Genomic DNA, 16,752 nt, shown 5'->3' on the forward strand with positions numbered 1-16,752 from the left:
TGGAGGGAAAGAGGCAGGAAGGGAGGGAGGAGGGAGCATAGCATATATATTCAGGAATTGTCAATATTCAATGTGTTCTTTGATTAAGGCTCTTTCTGTCCAAGTGTGCTTCTTGTTAATGCAAAAAGATCTTTGATACTTGCTAAGATTGTAATAAAAAAATGTTCATTTAGTTTCTGAAAGGCTAAGTTTAGGTAGTTCACCTCTGATGAGGTTCACATGATTACATGTCAAATGGCATCATAAATGAAAGTATGGCAAGTGGGGGTAGTGTAAGTGTTGAAAACCATAAACCCAGAAAATTACCACAGGTCACATTCACTCAGATAACATTTGTTCTCACAGGATCTCGGGGATCCCATGGGAGCTCCAGTCATCTTTTCCAAGTATTCTATGAACCTCAGTTTGGAACTCACATTTTAAATTCCATCATTCCTTACATCATGCCCTAGAGACAAGGCATCTATCACAGGCAAACTCAGCAGCAAATCTACTGTTTATATTCAGTTTCCTCATAGAAAATTCATTGTAATGTTAGCAATTGCTAAGTAAGTGTCTATAAGGAGAGACATTTACTACATGCTCAATACTTTGTAAATATCATTTATTTAGAATCTTATCTATACAAATACATATTAAATTTGTCCTTTTTCAGATTTGATTGATCTCCTGACCATGACAGAAAGATATTAGCTGAGTCTGAACCTCTACTTCTATTTATTGATATTATGTATTCTCAATTACTCTTTGCAATTTCTGAAAACAAGATTTTTGAGCCATTATCATTGACATGTAAGTACTGTTGGCTTCTTTCTCCCCCTTTCAAAGTTCTCTGAGAAAAACTTGTATTACAAGTATTATTTATATATAGCAAGGCTTGGGGTCTCGTAACGAGTCTTTGTGTTCTGTTCTTCAGTTTGTCTTCCTTGCAATTCCTGGATCTTTTGCCTTTTGACCTTTACTTTTCATAGCTTTCCCTGGATAATGTTGTTTTATGACTTTTCCTAGAGAAATGTTCTAGTTTACTGGATAATGGTGTCTCAAGAATATTCTTAGAGAAAATGCTGTACTTACTTTTCTTGCTGCTGTGAGAACTACCTCAGGAGAACACCTGAAAAAGAAAAGGTTTATTTTGGCTTGTGAGTTGAGCGTAGCATGAATATTGTCAGGGGCTTGAGGCAGCTGCTGTCAATGCATATGTTCATAAGAAGCAGAGTAAGAGAGTAGATCTCTGGTATTTAGATTCCTCTCTTATGATGTACAGTCCTGGATGCCAGCCCATACAATGGTGCTCCCTCATTTACAGTGAGCCTTCTCATTTCAATTAGCCAAACTCAGAAACTATCGAAGACATATCTAAAGTTGTTTGGTCCCCATGGAGTCAAAATATCAAGTTGACAATGATTTTAAAATATCTATTCAAATTAGATCAGATACAGATGGCAGAAAAAAAAATAATGACATCCGAGTCTATAAATCAGTAAGATTATTGGAGATACAGCAGCATGATTAAAGGGTTTAAAGGAAGAGATAAGGGACTCAATGGCCCCTGCATTGCAAAATGCTCACCCTAAAATTTTGGATGACTCACAAAATTGTATCCTTGGAGATCCCTGCCCAACTTCACAATCAACTCTGAGAGGTGTCCTCTTTCCCCTCAAATGTTTTTTGCTTTTACACATTTGGGAAGACATTTTGTGAATTTTGTAGCTTTTTAAATTTCCTTAATGGTATATTTCATTCGCTTACTGAGTCCTTAAACCAACGTCCTCCCATAAGGAGGGCATGTTGCAGAGGAAATAGCTGAACAACAATAGGAGCTTCTATTCATAATAAATAGTGACACTAATACCCATTATTGGCATAGATTCAAAGAATAAGAGCATAATGTTCAGCCCTAAATTAAGATATCTACTGTACATCCTCTTTACAAAGCTGAGAGATAAGTTCAGAAGAAAGGATGAAATAAATTTAAGATTCAGTGGTGCTGGATGACTGTAGGCAAACAATGTCTCCTGAACACAGCGGAGCAGCTCTATATATGAAATCAGAGTAGTTACTCCAGCATACACAAGACTTTTATTAAACACTGATGTGGAGATTGGAGGTGGACATGAAATCCCACTGCTAACCGTGGAACTATTGGCAACTGTTGGGAACTGGGAAAGGAAAAACAGTTTTCTCCAAGTTTGTAGTCTTTTGAGCAGCAGAAATTTGTTCTGGTGTTGTTTGTCTGTTTATTTTAAGTTAAAGTTTGCTGAGTAAAGAAGACGGCAGAATCTGAGAAGAATTAGGGAGAGGTGATATAATCAAATACCTTGTGGAAGACACTTAAAGGACTATGAGGAATTAAAAACATTAATTAAAATTATTTTCTTTAATTTTTAATAAATAAGTAGGACAAGGCCATTCCTTTAACATTTTAAATGATGGTTTAGATAACATTTTAGAATAAAATTTTAAATAATATTAAATTCTTAAACTATGGGAACAACTGATAAAAATAATAAAAAGAAATCAATTTTCTTAATCATAGTACAAAATAAATTCAAAGCATCCAGAAAGAATTAACAAATCATCTATGTCGAAAATTGAACCCCTAATACTTTATAAAATATTTAATAAACATATTGTGTAACCAAAAAATAAAACACAAAATGAGTTTGAACTTGTGTTTGACGTTGTTTACATTGGAATTTGTAAATTTTAAGTGTAAACTTGATTCTGCAGATTATTACTTTGAATTTCTAATATATATGGCAATAATTAACATAATTTATGTAGGTTTCAATGAAATCAATAACTCAAAATGCCAAAATATTTTGCAAAAGTGTTTTACTGTGTATTTTTCTTAATTTCTTAGTATTTTTTTTAAAATACCAATCCAAGTTCCCCCTCCCTCTTCTCCTCCAATTCCCTCCACACACCCTTGCACCCCACACCCATCTAATCCTCAGAGAGGATAAAGCAGATTGCTTTGTGGAAGGTCTAAGGACCTCTCTAAGATATCTAGGCTGAGCAAGGTCTACATAAGGAGGGCAATGTGTTTGTGTCTTGTTCCAATCCTTGCAGTTGCTGTCTGAGAGTATAAGAATTTTTCTTGATCTGCTCATTGTACTGTCTCAAAAAGCCTCTGAAATCTCAATTCACCTGGTCTCTTGGTCTTCTTTCCTGGTTTGCTCTCTTGGTGCTACCTCTTAATTCCCTCAGTGTTATCGCAAGTTCCCCTCAGTACTATAGCAATTATAGCTCTCAGCTCTTAGGCAGGTTGTGGCTAGTAGCTTAGGGGTCCACTGGATGAGTATCAGTTTTTGGGTAGCCTAGCCTCAGGAAACTCCCTATGGATGGTTAGAAAAGCTGAGGGAGTTGGGGTAGGGGCCTGGGGGTTTGCCTCACTATGGAGGGCCTAGAGATTGGAGTGCTACTCCCTGTGACTGTTCACTCACCTCTTAAGTCCCCTCAGTATTGGCACAAGCTGTGTTTCAGAGTTCCACCAAGGTTGCAGCTAAATAATTTAATTTTATTTCTTCTATTGGTGCTTTTACCAATGCAATGATTTTGGCTTCTAAAACTTGATTTTTTCTGTGAGTGAAGCACTTCTAAATATTTTCTAACAATTTTGAGAGTTTTGAGGATGTGTGCCACAAGAGAGAATTGAAATTACAGTACCTTTGGGCAATGTTCACATAAAAACAGTTCTCTGGCAGAGAAACCCATACAAAGGTACTTTATAAAGTTCTTAATAAAGCCACATGCTTATGCCAAGTGTTGCAGGCCAAGAATCTGTTTTGGTTTTCTGGTGCTCTTGTGAACTTAGGGCTTTCTAAATACTAGCCAGGAGATCGGTGAGGTATACTTTACCAAGAAGGTCTCTGCTCTGAAGAGTTTGCCTTCATTTATTTTTTATTGACATAGAATGAAGAATATTTAGTCCCCTGACCTCTTTGACTTGGTGACACTTCTGTCTTTAAAAAATTAATTAGTGAACCAAATGCTGAGTCAGCTTTCTTACAAAGTCAATTTTCTTGCTCTTTAGAAAGTTAACTTCTTTATTTTCATTATCAATGTCCTTTGCCTTGTCAGCAGTATTTACAACATTATCTATTATTTCTGTATCACTAGCACATACTCAACATGAACGAAGGAAATGCCTTCTGAGGAGACCAATGGCAGGGTCAGTCAGAATTGAAGGATCAGAGTGTCACATGTCCAGGTTGGAAGCAGCCATGAACCTGAGCTGTATTGATTGGTATAGTGGGAACAAAGGGGTGATTATCTGAGGATAGAAACTTTAGTCTGTAGTATACGTGAGGACTACAGGATACTGGTTCCAGACTACAAAATAGGCTGGAGAAATTATATCTATGACAAACAGAATCTATTGACCCTTTATACATTAGAAACACAATATAATTCATAAATATCATAGTCAGAGTAATGATCTGAATTCAGATTTGCTGAATGTCACATGGTAGGATGACTAAGAAGACTATCTTCAGGAATGGGGGAACTTCAGATCTTCTTGTATTTCTGATTTTTATTTTTCTGTGCTGGCCACTCTTCTATATCTGTGAATTTCTGATAGGATCAGCCATTGTGCCCAAGCTCTTTGACTTTCTAAGTGATATTCTCCTGTTTCATGCCATACAATTCGGCTCTGCTTGTAAAACTGTCATCAAAACTGATGTACATGAATGTTATACACCTCATATTTTTAAAATATTTTCATTAATCAATTTTAAATTAATATAAAGAAAAAAGTGTTCATTATGGCATTTTCATACTTATAGATGATTTAAGTTTAGCATCACATTTAGAAAATTTTAATCTTTCATTTTCTAGATATTTCATAATAATCCAGTTGTCTCAATCTTTAGGCAGTTCTAATAAACTCAACATCCTATAATAAGTAAATCGTAACCTTCAAATTTAAAAGAATATTTAACATGAAACAATTACATGAATAAAAATATAAAAATATTGCTGTTGTGTTTCATCCTCTAAAAGTCTAAAATTGCCTTGAAAACATAATTTTTAGTTTTGAAATTTTTTATAAATACTGTATATACATCATTTTTCTACTTTTTATTCCACACCAAATTCTCCTATGTCTCCACATTTTTAATTATACACACACATATTTTCCATATATATATATATATATATACATTTCACACACATATATATTCTGCTGAATGTATATATTGCTGTTCCTTTGTAGTGTGTTTAAAACTCAACACTTTAGGACAATCTATCTGAAAATTTGTTTCTATCTCTCAGCAGCCTGTGTTGGAGCATTGTGAAACTTTTCCCAACCAGGTCAGCATGTCAAGTGATGTTGTAATTATGTTTAGACAAAAAAAATTTCCTAATTAGCTTCATCAGTATTTTCACTACTTTCTCAATGAGACAAGTGCAATGTAAATGTTATTTAGATATATATGCATATAGTGTATTCATATACTTGCATACATGTATTGTATATATGTATACATGTGTGTATGTATGTATACATATATATTCCAAATTCATATGTACAACCTCTCATTCTATATAATATTGTTGTGTATGTATGTATATATGTATTATGTATGTTTTCAGGGCTGATAAAACGATACTGGACAACCAATCGATGTGCTCTTCCATGGAGGCAACCATTGCTCTCAGTCTCAGAATTTCTCATATTACGATTGTACTTTGTGCCAGGTTGAAGCTTCCTTGGCTTCACCATCCACTTTAGCATGCCAGCTGCTATTGTCCTTCTCCAGCTCATGTTTGGGCAGTCATGTTGGTAAGTTTTTTGAGTATAACTACTGACTTTCTTACAAGACACAATCTTAAAGCAAATTCCCTCTTCTGATTCTTACAACCTTTATGTCCCCTTTTCCATATCAATTGCAAACCTTATGTAGAATAGTTATATTGCAGCTATATCTTCTGAGAATCAGTAAAACAACCATGCTTTTTATTGATTTCACTTTTATTAGTGGTCACAGCATGTAGCCAAGCAATTTTGCTTGAAGAGCATAAAAACTGCACTCATCTGTAGGATTAAGGACATATATTTAGAATACAGTTAGGGATTAGGCTGATTTTAGTACAGTTGTGGTTATAGGTTCTTTTTCAAAGTATATGGCTGCAGCGGCACTGCATATTTAACTAGGTTTCCTGGACCACAAGTGATTTCATTCTTTTTGACCAGGTCTTATGTACAATTAGAGAGCTTTTGGATGCCTCCCAGTTCTATCACTTGTCAACCTTTAAGGCTCTCCTGGCATGCTGATGACTGTTGTGGTGTCAAAGCTGGGTAGGACCTTGGTTTCTTCCCTCCATTTCTATCTTGTAGAGAACATTCTGCTATTATCCAGTGGGGTTACATAGTGTGTGAATCTAGGCAGGCAGGAATAAATATATGCAGTCTAAATAGACTCATCAAGTTGTTCCATGAGTTTGTGCTTTTGGTTTCATCACCAAGAATTGCTGTTCTATTTACATTTGCAAAACTCAAAATTTTGTCTGATGGAAGATTGCATGTAGAGGAGACCAATTGAATTTATTCTTCCAAAACCGGGGAAGACAATTCATAGGGAAATGCTCAGTTAGGATAGCGTAAGTATTTTAAACAGAACAATCTCTCTGGCACTGTAGCACTTTCCGAGGTCTAGATTGCATTCAGAAATGAGTTTTCTGAAAAGGGCACAAAATTATCCTGCAGCTTCATGATTTATTCATTCTTTCTGATAGACTACAGTGCCTTTCTAATGTTTTCTGTATTTAAAGTGACAAAAGTGTGCTTGGAAAAATCATGACTTATTCACTTCCATTTGCTCATAAAAACATGGGGAAATTCCAATTAAAATGAGATAGAAATAGGAAATTTTCTTTCTCCTTCCTGTCACTAGCCTCATGAAGATGTCCCAAGTCAATTATACATAGAAAATAATAGTCACGTGTATTTCTGTTACGTCAAAGTTTTGTCAAACATAATTTCTACAAGTTTGCTATTACTGTTGTTTCTGTTATTGTTGTTGTTGTTTTGCTCCCATGTAAATGCCTATTTAAACTAGAGGCTGGAAGAGGCCGTTGGATACCCTGAAATTGAAGTCACAGTCAGTTGTGAACCTCCATGTGAGTGCTGAGTCTCAAAACTGGGTGTTCTATAAGAGCAGTGTTCTTATCTTCCAAGTCATTTCTCTGGCCTTTATATTACAAATTTAGAGGTTATGGAAATTACACTACTTTTAATTTTCAACACTTTTATTTATTGTAGGCAGAAACTGCTCTTTCATTTCCTGACTTCTCAGACCCTAATAATCATACAAAAACTATATTAATTACAGCATGGTTTAGACAATGGCTCAAGCGTATTTCTAGCTAGCTCTTATATTTTAAATTAATCCATTTCTATCAATCTGTATATCACCACGAGGTTGTGGCCTACCGAGAAGGTAAGGTTCTGGTGGGGATCTTTCTCCTTTGGCAGCTATATGCTGTCTCCTTGACTCCTCCAACTTTCTCTATATATCTCTGTTTGGATTTCTGCCTGGCTTTGCTCGGCTAAGTCATTGGCCAAAACAGCTTTATTCATCAACCCATAAAGCAACAGATATATAGAAGGACATCCCACATCATTATTTTTCATTAATTTTAAACAACCTATAGTTATCTAAGCATTACCATCTAACAGAATATGATTTTTCAGGTTCTTTTTAAAACCAGTATTTACACACACTGATGAAATACATATATGTTATAACTTGTTATCTGTCTCATAAGCTCTATTCTCTTCATGTTTGCCTCCCAATTGCTAGCTGAAGGAAGGGTCAATTGGAAAATCTGTTCTGACAGTTTCTTTGCAGAGAAGGGATATATATATATATATATATATAGTAAGACTGAACCAATGGGTTTTGAAATTAATAGAATACATGACATTTCAAAAACCAGTGAAGATGGTGTTTATAATTCTTTCAGCTTTCTTCTTCCTTCATATTTGCAACCATATATTCCGAGTAAACTGTAGATTTCAGAGTTTAATGAATAAGGCCATTGATGGTGCTTATATTACTGTTGACAATACAGTGCCTTATCTGTCTTAAAATGACAATGTGAACATCTATGTGAAAAGTAAATGCATTTTAAACAATTCTCGTAATTTTATTACATTTAATCTGTACTAAGTTTGCATCACCATGCATGTGTGAATGTGTGGACATGCAAATGCACCAATAAGTCTCAAAACATTCATTCAAAATTCCTCAATAAAATTCTTGAAATGTCATTGTCTATGTTAAAAACTCCTGCATCATGACAAAGTAGGCTTTATCCCAGGGATGCAGGGATGTTTTAACACACCCAAGACAATAAATGTGATAAATTGTGTAAGTGGACTTAAAAACAAAATTACATAAATATTTCAATACATGCACAAAACAATTCTTAGAAAAATCCCAACATGACATCAAGATGAAAGGACTAGAGTAACCATACCTCTAATAATGCATGAAAACCTCACAACCAATATCATACTCAAAACTTGAATCATTCCCATTTAAATCATGAGCAATACTAAACTGTGTATCAAACTCCCTACTTTCCAATATAATGTTGGAATCACTAGCTGGAGCACCAAGGCAACAAAAAGACATTAAAGTAGTAAAAATAACTCAAATTATTTCTAAGATATGGCATTGGAGATTCTCAAAATTCTGTCATTTAATTTTAGAAGTGATCAACCATTTAAACAATGCAATATCAATTTACAAAACACACTGAGAAACACAATTTCATCTATATTCACATTAGCACTAAAGAATAAATATCTACAAATAAAGCTAACTTAGGAGACAAAAAAACTTCTATAATGAAAACTTTAAATTCTGAAAATGAGGAACAGTGCTGGAGGGATTGTCAATCCAGATCTTGGCACTCAGCTTCAAAGACTGAGTAACCATGTTCCAAGTGTCTGAATCATGAATTCTTCCCTTGTTACTAATTTAACATATATTAACATATGGTTGTTTTCCTTTAGAGTACCTGACTAAATCAATGGTGCATATTGCAAGAGCTAGGAAAGCTTCACCCATGTTACCTCAAGAATATGGCTGCATAAACAACACCTGAACAAGAAATATGAATGTGTAATGGGAAAATCTCATGGGCCTTAACCCCTAAACCAAGGACTATTGTAAGTATTGGACTATTGGATGCTCAGAGTAAGAATATTAGTCTTCCACAGGGATTGTATCACTAATTGATTATCAAAATACAATGTGGTCAGCCCTGAAATTATAGACATGCAGCAAGATTAAATGGACAATGAACACAGAAGGTTGCATTTGTGTGTGTGCGTGTGTGTGCGTGTGTGTGTGTGTGTGTGTGTGTGTGTGTGTGTGTGTAATAATAACACATAAAAGAAGGCCATGAATTAGACAGGGATAGAAATAGGGGTATGGAGAGCTTGTAGAGAAGAAGAGGGCAATGATGTAATTATATTTTAATCTTAAAACGATGAAAACAAAAATAAAAATAGCGATAACATCAACAAAAATGAATTAGCTGCAGAAATCCAGGATCAGCAAGCTTGAAATGTAGTCATTCCTTATATTATGAATTATACTCAGATGAACTTTTATGGTTTTGAGTATTGATATTGTCCATGTTTTCCCCTCAATTCTGACTGAATATTTCTCAATTAATTTTTCCCTTTATTTCTATAGCACACTTTTCACTTCCTGCCTCTTCTATTCCAAATCAAGCTGGTCCATGTTTTATGCTAAAGATTTTTTTGTCTTATCTCTTTACACTTATTGTTTTCCCTTTTGTCTTTCTATTGTGATGGGCTTACATCACATTTCTGTCATAACATTATTCTTCTGTAGCTAGAAGCTTTTAATTATCACCTAATGAAACAATCTTTTTATTAATTTCTTCAAACATTGAATTCCATTTTGCTTTTATATGTGTTATGTTCCAAAATAACTGTTAAAATCTTTTTCTTCTTCACATCTGTATACATTTGCTAAAAAGCTCAATTAATCATGTTGAACTTTGAAAAGAAAAATGTATGTGACTAAATAATTTTGAGAAGTTCTAAAAATAATTGAAAATACTTTAAAACATAATAACACCTCCATGCCACCTTTTCCAATCATATAATTTTAGCTTATAATTTTATAGTAGAGGTTGATAATGATTTTTTATCATATGTAATACTGACTTCTCTTTCCTTGAAGTAGGATATGATCACTACTGTCTTGAATCAAATCAGTGTCATTTGCCATTATGGACACCAAAGGAAACCAAAATAATGTTTCCCCCATTAACATTCTCTCAAAGTGAGGGAAGTTCAGAGGACTAAGAAATCTCACAGACTCCTGTGGTCTCTACACAAGGCCATATAGCAGTAAACAACTCAATTGTTAGTTGAGGAGAAAATACCTGAGTGCTGCAGTTGCCTGAAGATGGTTTAGGAGATTTCAGCCATGTAGCTTTCACTATGCGTTCTGCGCATCACCTGTGAGGTTTGAGGGATGGAACTCTTTGGTCAGGAGCTCCTGGAACCACATATGCTTTTGAAAGTAATGCTTGTAAACTCCATGGTGTACCAAGTAATTTTGATTGGAATCTGCTGTTACTCTCTTTAAGTTGAAGAGAAATAGGCTCACTAGGACAAGACATATAGCATCTTCAAGTAAAAAAGTTATACTCTATATACAACACAGTCACATGCCAACAGAATAGGAGATTATAAAGAGAAAAAAAGATGGAGAAATGTTAAAAAATTTTCAAATGTGAGAGACTGGTTAAAAGACATTGCAGGTAAAAAACAACATAGCGTTTTATAAATGAATACTTGTGATATTTTGAAAATCCAAGTTAAATAATTTCTAATTGTGCTCTGAAGAAAATTGTAGATTTGAGCAAAACAAGAAAAACAGCATAAGTAGTTATGTGAAATTTCTCTGATTTTAAAGGATACAGGGCTGGAAAATAAAGTGTTCTCATAATGTCAGTCATGATCCCAAAATCTAAATAAAGGAAAAGCTGTTGCCAACCCTGGATTTATCATGTGATGCTATTTTCTTCACTTTATGTATTTTCACTGACATTTCTTCCAAGATAGTTCTCATGAGAAAAAAAACGAGTTAAGTCATCCCCCGAAAAGTGAGTCACAGTGTCTGAACACACAAGAGTATCATTCTATGGATGAATCGATGGGAGCAGTTCTATTTTGAACATGCCAGATGCTATACATTTTCTGGAATGGGTCAGGATTCCAGGTCTTTAATGAGACTTCCCGCTAAGCTGAACATCTGTTTATAATATATTGTACACTTGCTAGTAAGCATAAGAATGCTAAAGCGATTAGAGCATCTTGATTGCATTTTCAAATAGTGTGCAGACAAAGGGAGATGCTGAATTGGAACACTGTGCAGTGATCAGCCCTCAACAAGAATCCACACATGTACCTCTTTTTTTAACTTCTATTTTTACTTCTCAGTTGTTAATTTCATAAAATAATTATCGTTTCAAGAAAACACTGAGATTTTATGCCCAAAATTTATATAGAATTAGAAGGTATAGAGAAAGAATTATTTTCCATGTTCAAAACATATCATAATCTTTGAGCATGTCTAATTCCTTCATCTATTTTTTCTTTTTCTCTGTATCATACAAATTGTGAAATAATGAATGTGTATAGAAATAACTCATAAAACACATGGAATTAACAGTTTTTAAAATTGATATTTAGGTTAATCATTCTTCTTTTATATCAGTATATGTCTGATGATTAACCAAATTTTCACTTTTTAAAAAACAATGACCTTGTATCTCTAAATAGTGCATGAAAATCTCTATATGCTATAAAGGATATACAGTTACTACTAATATGAAAATTATCAAATCCACATATGTTATTTGTAAATTGAAATTAAATTAACTTTTAAAATATCTCCTTATCCTTAAAATTTTAAGGAATGATGATTAATGTATGCATAGGAAAAATAACAAGAACAATTGCACCACTATTGGCACTTTATGCAACATTTGAGTATGGATGTTTATTTTTAATTCAGTTCATTTGAAAAACATGAAACGCCAAACACTAAGTGATGGATTTAAATTGTCAATATTTTTTTTTCCTAATGGTGATATTAAGTATAGGCATCGAAATCAATGTTGGGGAAATCTATAGAATATATTTGCCAAAATGATGTTGAAGTTAAACTTTACCTTCTCAGATGAGAGTGAGTGTGTGTCCTTAAATAGTTCTGACACACACACACGCACACGCACACACACACACACACACACATATATATATATATAAGTATATATACATATATTATACACAATATATTATAATATAAGATCATTCAAGGAAAATGTGATAAACTGCACACACACACGCACACACACACACACACACACACACACATATATATATATATATTATACACAATAGATTATAAGATCATTCAAGGAAAATGTAATAAACTGCAGCTCTACATTTGAACATTCAACAGAGTTCAGTAGATTATTCCACTGACCCATGTGTGACATGAAAGCCATCTGGAAGAAGTCCAATATTAAAATATTTATTTTGTACACCATACTTAATCTATTTATTATGATTATGATTATGATTACATGAAAAAATGTAACAGCATACAAAGTTTATACAAGTTAATAAAATTTTTGTATGTACATGTGTATGTGAGAGAGAGTGTGTGTATATGTGTGTTTGTTTGTATACATGTGCACAGGTAGACTTGCATTTGATATCATTTCCTCATATTTCCCAAACCAGGAAAATGAGCAGAAACAAAGAGAAAAAACTGGATACTAAAACTGATATTAATAATATGTATATGTATTTCTGATATTGATTAAGGTATTGTGATTGTCTAGTTCATTTAAAAATGTAATGTATAATTAGAAAATATAGGTTTTTAATGGATAATCATCAATAATAGTAAAGCTTGTAGTCATGTTAGATTTTCTAGATATATAGAGATATATTTCAGTTAGAAAGGCATTCTTCATATCTTTCAAAGAATGCAGAATATGGCATTTAAGTGTTTTAATAACTTAGGACTTTTCACGACAATGAGACCCATCTGCTCCTGGCAGCAACAATCTACTTCAACAGGAAGATGGGCATCAAAAAGTCTCCTTATGGAGTTTTATAGTCATTTGGGCAAGAAACTGCACTTGCCTGGACTGTTGCATAAACTGGACACAGAGAACCCTCAGAGAGAGGACTCCTAAATTTGCCTAAAGGTGAGATGGTCTTTCGAGGTTCCTGACTCATGAAAGAGTCTGTGAGACATTCTGCAGGACACAGCAGATAATGACTGAACTGTCTTTGAAATTTCCCGCTTCATGGAAAAGTCTGCTGGAAACTATGGGCCCGAAGGCCAAAAATGGATGCCCCAATGGTACAGAGGAACTTTGGGTGACTGTCCAGACAGAGAGATGTCTCTGTCATATCTAGAGCTTTGGACTTCTTGTTTACTTAAGTAATATTATATCCTTCTGGAGTCTTTGATGGAGTTAAAAAATAAATAGATAATTATAGTTTTCCTTAGTTATGACAAGAGATAATAGATATAAATATTGTAACTGTAATTCTTACTTGATAACTGTTTTGTTATATGTAATTTTACTATGTTAAAATTAAAGCCTTTCTTTTTTGTTTAAACAGAAAAAGGGGAGGGCAGATAATGCAGGCAGCAGCAAATGATGCAGGCCGCAGGCGGCTGGGACAGACAGGGACTGGTGCGGCAGCAGATGCAGGCGGCAGGGAACGACACGCAACACCAAGAGCAGATTGCCCCACTACAATTAAAGGTAGGCCTTTGGTTGGCGAGGTCCCTGGCAAACAGGGAGCCTGGTCCTGTTCCTGAATATCCTTCTGAGGGGTGAGAGCGATCTTGGCCCCTGGCAGGAGCCAGGAAACAGAGCAAGGGCATTTTGTAAGAGGAGCCCCTGGCCAGCAGAAAAACCTGATCTGGCTTTTAAAAGACCCATTAGATAGCATTGATAGGAGGAGATGGGCAGGCACCAAGGCAAGAATTCACCCAATACTCTGAAAAACAACATGAAAACACCAGAACCCAATGATCTTACAACAAAAGAACTTGAACACCCTAACACAGAAGAAGTGGGGAAAAATGACTCTATGAAAGCAATAGTGTCCCTTAAACAACATGTAAAAGACGCCCTTATAGAAATGGATGAGAAGTATAACAAAAAGTTTGAAGAAATGAGTAAATACGTACATGATACCCTGGGAAACCAAGTAAAAACAATCAAACAGGTAATAGAAACAGTTCAAGAATTGAAAACTGAAATGGAAGCAAGGAAGAAAACACAAACTGAGGACCAGCTGGATATGGAAAATCTAGGTCAACGAGGAGAGCCTACAGAAACAAGCATAATCAATAGAATACAAGAGATAGAAGAAAGAATCTCAGATTCTGAGAACACCATAGAGAAAATAAATGCACTGATCAAAGAAAACAGCAAAGCCAACAAAATCTCATCACAAAACATTCAGGAAATATGGGACACAATAAAAAGTTCAAACCTAAGAATAATAGGAATAGAAGAAAGAGAAGAGTCACAGCTCAAAGGCTCAGAAAATATTTTTAACAAAATTATGGAAGAAAACTTTCCCAACATAAAGAAAGATATTCCTTTGAATATTCAAGAAGCATACAGAACACCAAACAGACTGGATCAAAGAAAAACATCCCCTCGCCATATAATACTCAAAATATACAGGTTAAAGAAAGAATATTAAGAGCTGCAAAGGTAAAAGGCCAAGTAACTTATAAATGTAAACTGATCAGACTTACACCTGACTTCTCTATGGAAACTATGAAAGCCAGAAGGTCCTGGATAGAGGTACTGCAGATACTAAGAGACCATGGATGCAAACCCAAGCTACTATACCCAGCCAAGCTATTGTTCACTATCAATGGAGAAACAAGACATTCCAGGATAAGAACAAATGTAAACAATACATAGCCACAAATCCAGCCCTACAGAAAGAAATAGAAGGAAAATCACAACCGAAGGAATCTAACATTGCCAACACTGCCTACAATAACTCAGGCATCTAGCGACACTTCACCAGCACAACTCAAAGAAGGGAGACAAACAAACTCTACTAGCAAAAACAATAAGAATAATTGGAGTAAACAACAACTGGTCATTAATATCACTTAATATTAATGGTCTCAATTCACCTATAAAAAGGCACAGGCTAAGAGATTGGATACGAAAACAGGATCCAACATTCTGCTGTTTGCAAGAAACACATCTCAACCACAAAGACAGGCATCTACTCAGAGTAAAGGGTTGGGAAAATGTCTTTCAAGCAAATGGTCCTAAGAAAAAAGCAGGTTTGGCCATACTAACAAAACTGACTTCAAACTAAAATCAATCAGAAGAGATTGAGATGGACACTTTATACTCATAACAGGAACAATTCATCAGGATGACATCTCAATCCTGAATATCTATGCCCCTAATATAAAAGCACTCACTTATATAAAAGAAATATTACCAGAACTCAAGGAAGACATCAAACCACACACACTAGTAGTAGGAGACTTCAACACACCTCTAGTAATGAGGCAGGATACAAGATCAACTCCAAAAAATCAGTTGCCTTCCTATACACTAAGGATAAGGAAGCAGAGAGGGAAATCAGAGAAGCATCACATTTCACGATAGCCACAAATAGCATAAAATATCTTGGGGTAACCCTGACCAAGGAAGTGAAAGATCTATTTGACAAGAACTTCAAGTCTTTGAAGAAAGAAATTAAAGAGGACACCAGAAAAATGGAAGGATCTCCCTTGCTCTTGGATTGGGAGGATCAACATAGTAAAAGTGGCAGTACTACCAAAAAGCAATCTATAGATTCAAGGCAATCCCCATCAGAATCCCATCAAAATTCTTCACAGATCTGGAGAAGACAATAATCAACTTAATATGGAAAAACAAAACAATCTTATACAATAAAGGATCATCTGGATGCATTACCATCACTGACTTCAAACTCTATTATAGAGCTACAGTATTGAAAACAGCTTGGTATTGGCATAAAAAAGAGAAGTCGACCAATGGAATTGAATAGAAGACCCTGACTTTAACCCACAAACCTATGAACACCTCATTTTCGATAAAGGAGCTAAAAGTATAAAATGGAAAAAAGAGAGCATCTTCATCAAACGGTGCTGGCAAAATTGGATGTCAATCTGTGGAAGAATGAAAATAGACCCATATCTATCACCATGCACAAAACTCAAGTCCAAGTGGATTAAAGACCTCAATATCAGTCCAAACACACTGAACCTGATAGAAGAGAAAGTGGGAAGTACTCTACAATACGTGGGCACAGGAGACCACTTCCTACATATAACTCCAGCAGCACAGACATTAAGGGCCTCATTGAATAAATGGGACCTCCTGAGACTGAGAAGCTTCTGTAAAGCAAAGGACATTGTCACTAAGACAGAAAGGCAACCCACTGACTGGGAGAAGATCTTCACCAACCCCGCAACTGACAAAGGTCTGATCTCCAAAATATACAGAGAACTCAAGAAACTAGACCCTAGAAGGCTAATCAACCCAATTATAAAATGGGGCACTGAGATGAACAGAGAACTCTCAACAGAAGAACTTCAAATGGCCAAAAGTCACTTAAGGTCATGCTCAACTTCCTTAGCAATC

Source organism: Microtus pennsylvanicus, chromosome 5 (assembly GCF_037038515.1).
Source record: "Microtus pennsylvanicus isolate mMicPen1 chromosome 5, mMicPen1.hap1, whole genome shotgun sequence".
Lineage (NCBI taxonomy): Eukaryota > Metazoa > Chordata > Mammalia > Rodentia > Cricetidae > Microtus > Microtus pennsylvanicus.